Consider the following 10,546-nt stretch of genomic DNA (forward strand, 5'->3'; position numbering starts at 1 on the left):
AACACTTTGTAACACCATGTGCAAAGATAAACTCAAAATGGATTAAAGACCTGAATCTAAGACCAGAAACTATAAAACCCCTTAGAGGAAAACATAGGCAGAACACTCAATGACAGAAATCAAAGCAAGATCCTCTATGATCCACCTCCAAGTGTAATGGAAATAAAAACAAAAGTAAACAAGTGGGACCTGATTAAACTTAAAGGTTTTTGCACAGCAAAAGAAACTATAAGCAAGATGAAAAGACAGCCCTCAGAATGGGAGAAAATAATAGCAATGAAACAACTGACAAAGGATCTATTTCCAAAATATACAAGCATCTCATACAACTCAATATCAGAAAAACAAACAATCAAATCAAAAAGTGGGGAAAAAAAACCTAAACAGACATTTCTTCAAAGAAGACATACAGATGGCTATTAAACACATGAAAAGATGCTCAATATTGTTTATTATTAGAGGAATGCAAATGAAAACTGCAATGAGATATCAACTCACACCAGTCAGAATGGCTATCATCAAAATATCTACAAACAATAAACGCTGGAGAGGGTGTGGAAAAAAAGAGAACGCTCTTGCGCTGTTGGTGGGAATGTAAATTGACACAACCACTATGGAAGATGGTATGGAGATTCCTTAAAAACTAGGAATAAAACCACCATGTGACCCAGCATCCCCACCCTTAGGCATATACCCTGAGGAAACTAAAATTGAAAAAGACACATGTACTCCAATGTTCGCTGCAGCACTATTTACAATAGCTTGAACATGGAAGCAACCTAGATGTCCATCAACAGATAAATGGCTAAAGAAGTTATGGTATATATACACAATGGAATATTATTCAGCCATAAAAAAGAATGCATTTGAATCAGTTCTAATGACATGGATGAACGTAGAACCTACTACACAGAGTGAAGTAAGTCAAAAAGAGAAAGATAAATATCATATTCTAAATCATATATACGGAATCTAGAAAAATGATACTGAAGAATTTATTTACAGGGCAGCAGTGGAGAAACAGGTGTAGAGATTAGAGTTATAGATATGGGGAGAGGGGAGGAGAGGGTGAGATGTATGGAAAGAGTAACATGGAAACTTACATTTCCATATGTAAAATAGACAGCCAACGGGAATATGCTATATGGCTCAGGAGAATCAAACACAGCTATGTATCAGCCTAGAGGGGTGGGATGAGGAGGGAGGTGGGAGGGAGGTCAGAAAGGAGGGGATATTAGGTATACCTATGGCTGATTCATGTTGAAGTTTGACAGAAAACAACAAAATTGTGTAAAACAATTATCCTTCAATTAAAAAATAGGTATAGCAGCTAATGAGATAAGAATGCTGGATATCTGGATTATGTTAACGTTCGTTTTCTGTTTTTTTAATGTTCTATTCTGTTAATTCTTTTTTATTTTTTCTACATGTAAAATTAGGAATTACTTTCAAAATTAGAAAATTAAAGTTTATTTAACAGGGAAAAAATTATATCATCAAAATAAATAAAAGGGTGAAATGATTAGAAACTTCATATTAGAAGGTATATAAATGGATGATATGTAGATAAAATGAAGTGCATATTCAATCATTGCTAATCTGAGGAACACAAAACTACAATGTGATACTGGTACACACTTTTAGAATGACTAAAATTAAAATCATTGATAAAACAAAATATTTGACTGAATGTGAATCAGTAGAAACTGTCATTGACGTGGGTCTGTAAATGTATAACTGTTTTGGAAAACCATTTGACTGTTTTGTGACCAGTTACATATACAACACATAATAATTTTGTGGGTAAATATTTACCCAAGAGAACTTTAATCATATGTCTACTAAAAGACTTGTGCATAAATGTTCATTGAAATTTTACTTACAGTAGCTCAAAACTGGGGGGAAAAAAAGAAACTATGTCTATCTGTATATAAATGGACAATGTTTAATATATCTGTCCAGTGGAATGCTGCTACTTAGCAGTGAAAGTAATGAGTTACTAATATATAGCAAAGTAGATGAATCTTAAAATCATTATGTTCAGAAAAAGAAACCAGAGCCTTTACGTATAATTCCATTTATACAAAAAACAACATAATCTACAATGACAAAAAAAGCAAATCAGTACTGGTAATCAGAGGTGAAGAGAGGAATGGTATACAAAGGGGCTTGGAAATCCTTTGCAGTGAAAGAAATATTCTATATTTAATTATGGTGGTGGTTTCATGAATGGTATATATAACTTAATTATTTCTCAAAGTTGATAATGAACAAAATAAGAGCTGGTTTAATCATATATATTCATATATTTAATTAAATGATGAAAGGCAAGGCAGAATTAGGCTATATCCTTGTCAATCTGTTTCCTCTCCCCAAACTCAAGGAAAGCTCGAGTTCTTAGACCACTTTGAATTAGTTTGGATCCTTATGACTAGTTTCTTGTTTAACAAATGTGAGTAGCACTGATTGAATTCTTACTTATTTAGAATTTTGCCAGAATCCAAAGGATTCTCCTCCTGTTAGTGCCCAGGTCCTGGTCCGAATTCCCTGCCTTTAGTTTGATCTTGCCTCTCCAAGTACTTTTACATTTTTCAAAACAAATCTATGGGGTAGGTATAATTTTTACTGATCCTTTACAAGTAATTGGAGATGCAGAAAGATTCAGAAATTTTTTAGGACTAAAAATTAAGCCTACTATTTCCCTGTCAATATAGAAACATATGTGAAGGCAGAGTATATCTATCTTTTTATAATCTTTTAGCAATATGGAAGAGTAGAGTGTATTCTTACCAAAAAAATATTAGCCACAAACCAAGTCAGGGAACCACTCTGGAGAAAATAATGCTTATGAATCATCAGCCACATGGTGAAACTTGTGATTTGCGATCTTTTCCAATGAGGGAGTGGTACTGAACACTTCTACCCAACCCCAAACCAAAAGAAATGGGCTCCCATAAAATTTCCGACCACCCTGATTATCTGGATTCTTACATCTTAATTAGAGTTGGCCAAGATTCAGACCTATGTTTCCCTCCAGTGTCATGACCACAGAGTGGCATTTGGTGAAGAAGTTCTCAGTTCAGTGGCTCAGTCGTATCCGACTCTTTGCGACCCCATGAATTGCAGCACGCTAGGCCTCCCTGTCCATCACCAACTCCTGGAGTTCACTCAAACTCACATCCATCGAGTCAGTGATGCCATCCAGCCATCTCATCCTCTGTCGTCCCCTTCTCCTCCTGCCCCCAATCCCTCCCAGCATCAGAATCTTTTCCAATGAGTCAACTCTTCTCATGAGGTGGCCAAAGTTCTCAGGGATACCTAAAATGAGTTTCCTGAATTCAGGGGATATGTGAACAGAGAGTCTAGATTCTACTTCCTTCCCAATAAACTTGAAACATTTCCCATAATCACAAAAATAAAAGGGCTACATTTTCTGCTATCCTGAAAATAATTTAGAGAAGAAACAGGGAGAGTTGCATGGAATGAGCTAGTTATGCCCCACCGTGTTCAATCTGTCTGAATTTCCCCATGGGAATTTCCTTCAGTAAGTCCCTATTGCTTAAATTGCCCTTTATGGAAAAGTTTGAAAACTATTGTACTACATATGTTTTCCCAAGGGCAGTCAGATGACTGCCCAGATGCACTGTAGATAAAGCTAGACATGTGTCTCACATCACTCAGTTTCTCTTCAAGACTTGGGAAGCAATTTGACTCTACACGTATTGAAGTCATTGTGATATGTTGTTCCCAGAACTTTAACTTGTGTGCAAGTAAATCATGTGATATTTAAAGATGTCATTAAAAGTGAATGATTCATATTATGATTGCTATTCCTGTCAGGAAAGCCTTCTAAAAGATACCAGATGTGAATTAAACTCTCCAAGGGAAACCTGTGTTGTTTCTTGGTCTGTCAGATAATAAAATGTCAGAAGAAAGATGATAAGGAAACAAATTGCTTAAAGTGGTATATTTGGCGTGATGGAAGTTTGATGTCTTATTTTCACAACCAGATTAGATAAAATTGGAGTTTAAAATTCTGATTTAATTTGGCGTGTCTGTCCCATCTAGAGGCTGACTGATGTGGTTCTAATATTCAGTGGCCTAAAACAAAAGATGACACCAAACTTCTCTTTTCTACTTTGTCTCCAAATTCTAATCAATAGTTTCCCTTTAGCTGTTTTCTGCCTTTCAAATAAAATCACTCAGCCTGACTTTGTGCTATGCTTATGGCTATTTCTTTTTAAAGGATAAAAATTTAGATAAAATGCTACCACCACTTATTTCCCTTGATACTCAGTATAGCAGGAATAACAGTAAATATTTTTCCCCTAAATACCCATCTGGGAACAACAAAAGTATCTTCATTATTTAAAGTTACACCAGTATGAATATAATATATAAATTGTACAGATTATCTTTTATGCTATCCAACTAAATGTATATTGAGCTTTTTAAGGGAAAATAATGATTCATGCGAAGAGTTGACTCATTGGAAAAGACTCTGATGCTGGGAGGGATTGGGGGCAGGAGGAGAAGGGGATGACAGAGGATGAGATGGCTGGATGGCATCACCAACTCAATGGACATGAGTTTGAGTGAACTCTGGGAGTTCGTGATAGACAGGGAAGCCTGGTGTGCTGCAATTCATGGGGTCACAAAGAGTCGGACCCAACTGAGCGACTGAATTGAACTGAACTGAACTGAATGATCAAAATGTAAGGGATTTGATTGATTTTTTATTAATAAGAATCTATTTGCCTGTTAAGTACACATGACAAATATATTGCCTACATGCTTACATGTGCCTTAAAACAGAGAAATGTGATTTCAAATACCAGTAATTGCTTCTGGGATTCCATCAGAGTATAAAGATTATACTGAGTATATACAAACATATTGACACATATTAAGACTTTTAAGAGAAAAAGTAATCTTTATTCTTCTATGACAATCTTTAGTATACTCAGTTTCTCCCAAATTATAATGTCTCATTATAACAGAGACATTAAATAGAGTCAGTATAAATAACTTGTTTATGAGTAGCAATGTGTTAAGTAAAAATTATTCCTATTGACATTCTTAAATATGTTTTGAGAGAGACATTTATTACTCTAAATGCCATTTGAAATTTGTTGTTTCTTCTTCCCAAATTCAATATCAGACTTTGGATATTATAAAACCAACAGTGAAAAACCTTCTTTTCCTTATTTATGTATAGAATTCGACATTTTCCCCCACAAAGATAATTGTTTGCAGCTCATTTATGTCTTCATCAGATAAAAAATGGCACAAACTTTTTCTTGGAGAATTTCTAATAATGTTCCAAATTAATTATAACAGCAAAAGAAGAAATATTTATGTTTATAAGCCTGTGAAATAAATTTTATTGAATAATATATCTTTCTTGAAACACCAAGCCCAATATATATTATCTTTTATTTTACTCTAATATGATTTGGAGGTATTCTGTTAATCATATGACACTTTAGTCTTAGCTGTATAAAGATATCTTATCTTTAAAATATACCTGGTATTGGCTCTCTATTCATATAATTCATACATGTACATATATTTCTTTTTGTTTTTCATTAGAGTAAAGAGAAATTGACACTGCATTTGATGGCTATTTTCATGAACTAAGAAAGAAAGGATGAGATGGTGTAAGAAAAACTATATGAAAAATTCCGTGGGTCCAGAGTAAGTCACTACATTTGTTCTGAGGAATGATGATTGGAGCAAGTCATTTTTAATGTGCTAAATGAAGTGCAAAATTATTGTATTAAATATATTAAGCATTTTATGAGTTTAAAATACAGAAAATACATAACATGAAAATGTGTAAACAGTGGAAAAGGTGAATGGATCAGGCAGTGTTTCAGTTCAGTCACTCAGTCATGTCAGACCCTTTACGACCTTATGGACTGCAGCACGCCAGGCCTCCCTGTCCATTACCAACTCCCAGAGCTCACTCAAACTCATGTCCATTGAGTTGGTGATGCCATCCAACCATCTCATCCTCTGTCATCCCCTTTTCCTCCAATCTTCAATCTATCCCACCGTCACGGTCTTTTCAAATGAGTCAGTTCTTCACATCAGGTGGCCAAAGTATTGGAGTTTCAGCTTCAACATTAGTCCTTCCAATGAATATTCAGGACTGGGTTCCTTTAGGATGGATTGGTTGGATCTCCTTGCAGTCCAAGGGACTCTTGACAGCCTTCTCCAACACCACAGTTCAAACGATTCAGTTATTTGGCACTCAGCTTTCTTTATAGTCCAACTCTCAATCCATACATGACCACAGGAAAAACCATAGTCTTGACTAGACGGACCTTTGTTGGCAAAGTAATGTCTCTGCTTTTGAATATGCTATCTAGGTTGGTCATAACTTTCCTTCCAAGGAGTAAGCGTCTTTTCATTCATGGCTGCAGCCACCATCTGCAGTGATTTTGGAGCCCAGAAAAATAAAGTCTGACACTGTTTCCACTGTGTCCCCATCTATTTCCCATGAAGTGATGTGACCGAATGCCATGATCTTAGTTTTCTGAATGCTGAGCTTTAAGCCAACTTCTTCACTCTCCACTTTCACTTTCATCAAGAGGCTTTTGAGTTCCTCTTCACTTTCTGCCATAAGGGTGGTGTCATCTGCATATCTGAGGTTATTGATATTTCTCCTGGCAATCTTGATTCCAGCTTATGTTTCTTCCAGTCCAGTGTTTCTCATGATGTACTCTGCATAGAAGTTAAATTAGCAGGGTGACAATATACAGCCTTGACGTACTCCTTTTCCTATTTGGAACCAGTCTGTTGTTCCATGTCCAATTCTAACTGTTGCTTCCTGACCTGCATACAGATTTTTCAAGAGGGAGATCAGGTGGTCTGGTATTCCCATCTCTTGAAGAAATTTCCACAGTTGATTGTGATCCACACAGTCAAAGGCTTTGGCATAGTCAATAAAGCAGAAATAGATGCTTTTCTGGAACTCTCTTGCTTTTTCCATGATCCAGTGGATGTTGGCAATTTGATCTCTGGTTCCTCTGCCTTTTCTAAAACCAGCTTGAACATCAGGAAGTTCACGGTTCACGTATTGCTGACGCCTGGCTTGGAGAATTTTGAGCATTACTTTACTAGTGTGTGAGATGAGTGCAATTGTGGGGTAGTTTTAGCATTCTTTGGCATTGCCTTTCTTTGGGATTGGAATGAAAACGGACCTTTTCCAGTCCTGTGGCCACTGCTGAGTTTCCCAAATTTGCTGGCATATTGAGTGCAGCACGTTCACAGCATCATCTTTCAGGATTTGAAATAGCTCCACTGGAATTCCATCACCTCCACTAGCTTTGTTCATGGTGATGTTTTCTAAGGCCCACTTGACTTCACATTCCAGGATGTCTGGCTCTAGGTGAGTGATCACACCATCAGGTTATCTGGTTCATGAAGATCTTTTCTGTACAGTTCTTCTGTATATTCTTGCCATCTCTTCTTAATCTCTTCTGCTTCTGTTAGGTCCATACCATTTCTGTCCTTTATCAAGCCCATCTTTGCATGAAATGTTCCCTTGGTATATCTAATTTTCTTGAAGAGATCTCTAGTCTTTCCCATTCTGTTGTTTTCCTCTATTTCTTTGCATTGATGGCAGAGGAAGGCTTTCTTATCTCTTCTTGCTATTCTTTGGAACTCTTTATTCATATGCTTATATCTTTCTTTTTCTCCTTTGCTTTTCACTTCTCTTCTTTTCACAGCTATTTGTAAGGCCTCCCCAGACAGCCATTTTGTTTTTTGCATTTCTTTTCCATGGGGATGGTCTTGATCCCTGTCTCCTGTACAATGTCACGAACCTCAGTCCATAGTTCATCAGGCACTCTATCTATCAGATCTAGGCCCTTAAATCTATTTCTCACTTCCATTGTATAATCATAAGGGATTTGATTTAGGTCATACCTGAATGGTCTAGTGGTTCTCCCTACTTTCTTCAATTTCAGTCTGAATTTAGTAATAAGGAGCTCATGATCTGAGCCACAGTCAGCTCCCAGTCTTATTTTTGTTGACTGTATAGAGCCTCTCCATCTCTGGCTGCAAAGAACATAATCAATCTGATTTTGGTGTTGACCATCTGATGATGTCCATGTGTAGAGTCTTCTCTTGTGTTGTTGGAAGAGGGTGTTTGTGGTGACCAGTGAGTTCTTTTGGCAAAACTCTATTAGTCTTTGCCCTGCTTCATTCTATATTCCAAGGCCAAATTTGCCTGTTATTCCAGGTGTTTCTTGACTTCCTACGTTTGCATTCCAGTCCCCTATAATGAAAAGGACATCTTTTTTTGGTGTTAGTTCTAAAAGGTCTTGTAGGTCTTCATAGAACTGTTCAACTTCAGCTTCATCAGCGTTACTGGTTAGGGCATAGACTTGGATTACCGTGATATTGAATGGTTTGCCTTGGAAACAAACAGAGATCATTCTGTCATTTTTGAGATTGCATCCAAGTACTGCAGTTCGGACTCTTTTGTTGACCATGATGGCTACTCCTTTTCTTCTGAGGGATTCCTGCCTGCAGTAGTAGATACAATGGTCATCTGAGTTAAATTCACCCATTCCAGTCCATTTGAGTATGCTGATTCCTAGAATGTCGACATTCACTCTTGCCATCATATTTTGTTAGACATACATATTTATGATTGTCTTCATGAATTTTTTCATTTACTTCAATGAATGATACACTTTATCTTTTATAATTTTCCACTTTTCTTACTTATTTGTGTGTGTGTATGTGAGCATGTGCGTGCATGTATATAATAAAACATACACTTCAAAATTTTTATGATTTCTATGCCAACTCTTTTAACTGTTTATGTGATATATTTGAGCATTTATAACAAAGGTTACAAATCTATAGGAAGGGAAAGAGATGATAAATTGATAAAAATCTGCATTTCCATGTGTAAATTCATTTATTAATTTTTTGACTTCTCAGGATGATAAGTACTCACCTTACATCACTCAATAATGATGAAGATACCTTTTGGCCCAGCAGTAAGAATAAAGGAAACTCTTTACTTGAGAATGAAAGTGAGCCAGTAATTGTAAGTACTGCATGCTTTCCTTTTTCAGCATAATATATTCTACATATTAATTTGAAAATAAAGAGCTTATATTTCAGTAATATTAACTCAAAATAGAGTTGGAAACATAATATGCAACAGTATAGAAAAATTTTAAAGCATGTGAAAAAAATCCCTCCCCCCAATACACACCAGTAGAGCCAGATGATTGTATATGATGACATCATTGCAAGATGAACCGTGGATTGATGCCAAGGGGGCCGTAAATACTTAAGGTACGTTTCTGATTTACTTGTCAAGAATGAAGCTTTACAGAGGTAAGTCAGTGTTCAGCTCTGTATTGTTATGTAACAAAACTATCCTCTAACCCTGAACTTAGTGCCTTTAAGCCACCATTTATGTATCTGTGATGTTGTGAGTCAGCAATTTGGAGAGGCCTTGTATGGGAGCTTATTTTTTGGTCCACATGGTACCTGCTGGAGCAGCTAGGGGTGGAGGATCTGCTTCTACGTTGGTTTCTTTGCCTCTTCTAGGATCAGACACAATTAGTTAGAAAAATTAAAAGTTTACATAAATTTGACTTTGTGAGCAGTGATGACCAGTTGTAAATAACTACCTGCATATAGAAATATATGTTTTTGCAATAATAATAAATTATGAATTAATATAGTTTATCTCAGGAATATAATAAGGGTTAGCACAAAAATCTTTATTATTATTTACTTTTTGAAATGTAGTTGATTTACAGTGTTGTATAAATTTCAGGTGTACAGCACAGTGATTCAGTTATACATACATATATGTCTATTTTTTCAGATTATTTTCCCTTATAGATTATTACAAAATATTGAGTATAGTTCTCTGTGTTATAAAATAAGAATGTTGATTATCTGTTTTATACAGAGTAGTGTGTGTATATGTTAATCTCAAAATCCTAATTTATATCCCTCCTCTCCCATTTTGATTTTTGGCAACACTAAGTTTTTTTTCTATGTTTATGAGTTTCTTTCAGTTTTATAAATAGTTTACTTTCTGTCATTTTTTAAAAGGTTCCACATATAAGTGATATCAAATGGCATGTCATTCTCTTTCTGGCTTAAGGCCAGAAAGATGATAGTATGATAGTCTAACGTACATATCTTAGTATGATAGTCTCTCAGTTCAGTTCAGTTCAGTCGCTCAGTCGTGTCCGACTCTTTGCGACCCCATGAATCACAGCACGCCAGGCCTCCCTGTCCATCACCAACTCCCAGAGTTCACTCAGACTCACGTCCATCGAGTCAGTGATGCCATCCAGCCATCTCATCCTCTGTCGTCCCCTTCTCCTCCTGCCCCCAATCCCTCCCAGCATCAGAATCTTTCCCAATGAGTCAACTCTTCGCATGAGGTGGCCAGAGTACTGGAGTTTCAGCTTTAGCATCATTCCTTCCAAAGAAATCCCAGGGCTGATCTCCTTCAGAATGGACTGGTTGGATCTCCTTGCAGTCCAAGGGCTGT

Source organism: Bison bison, unplaced genomic scaffold, assembly GCF_000754665.1.
Source record: "Bison bison bison isolate TAMUID 2011002044 unplaced genomic scaffold, Bison_UMD1.0 scf7180017864235, whole genome shotgun sequence".
In the NCBI taxonomy this organism is placed as follows: Eukaryota; Metazoa; Chordata; class Mammalia; order Artiodactyla; family Bovidae; genus Bison; species Bison bison.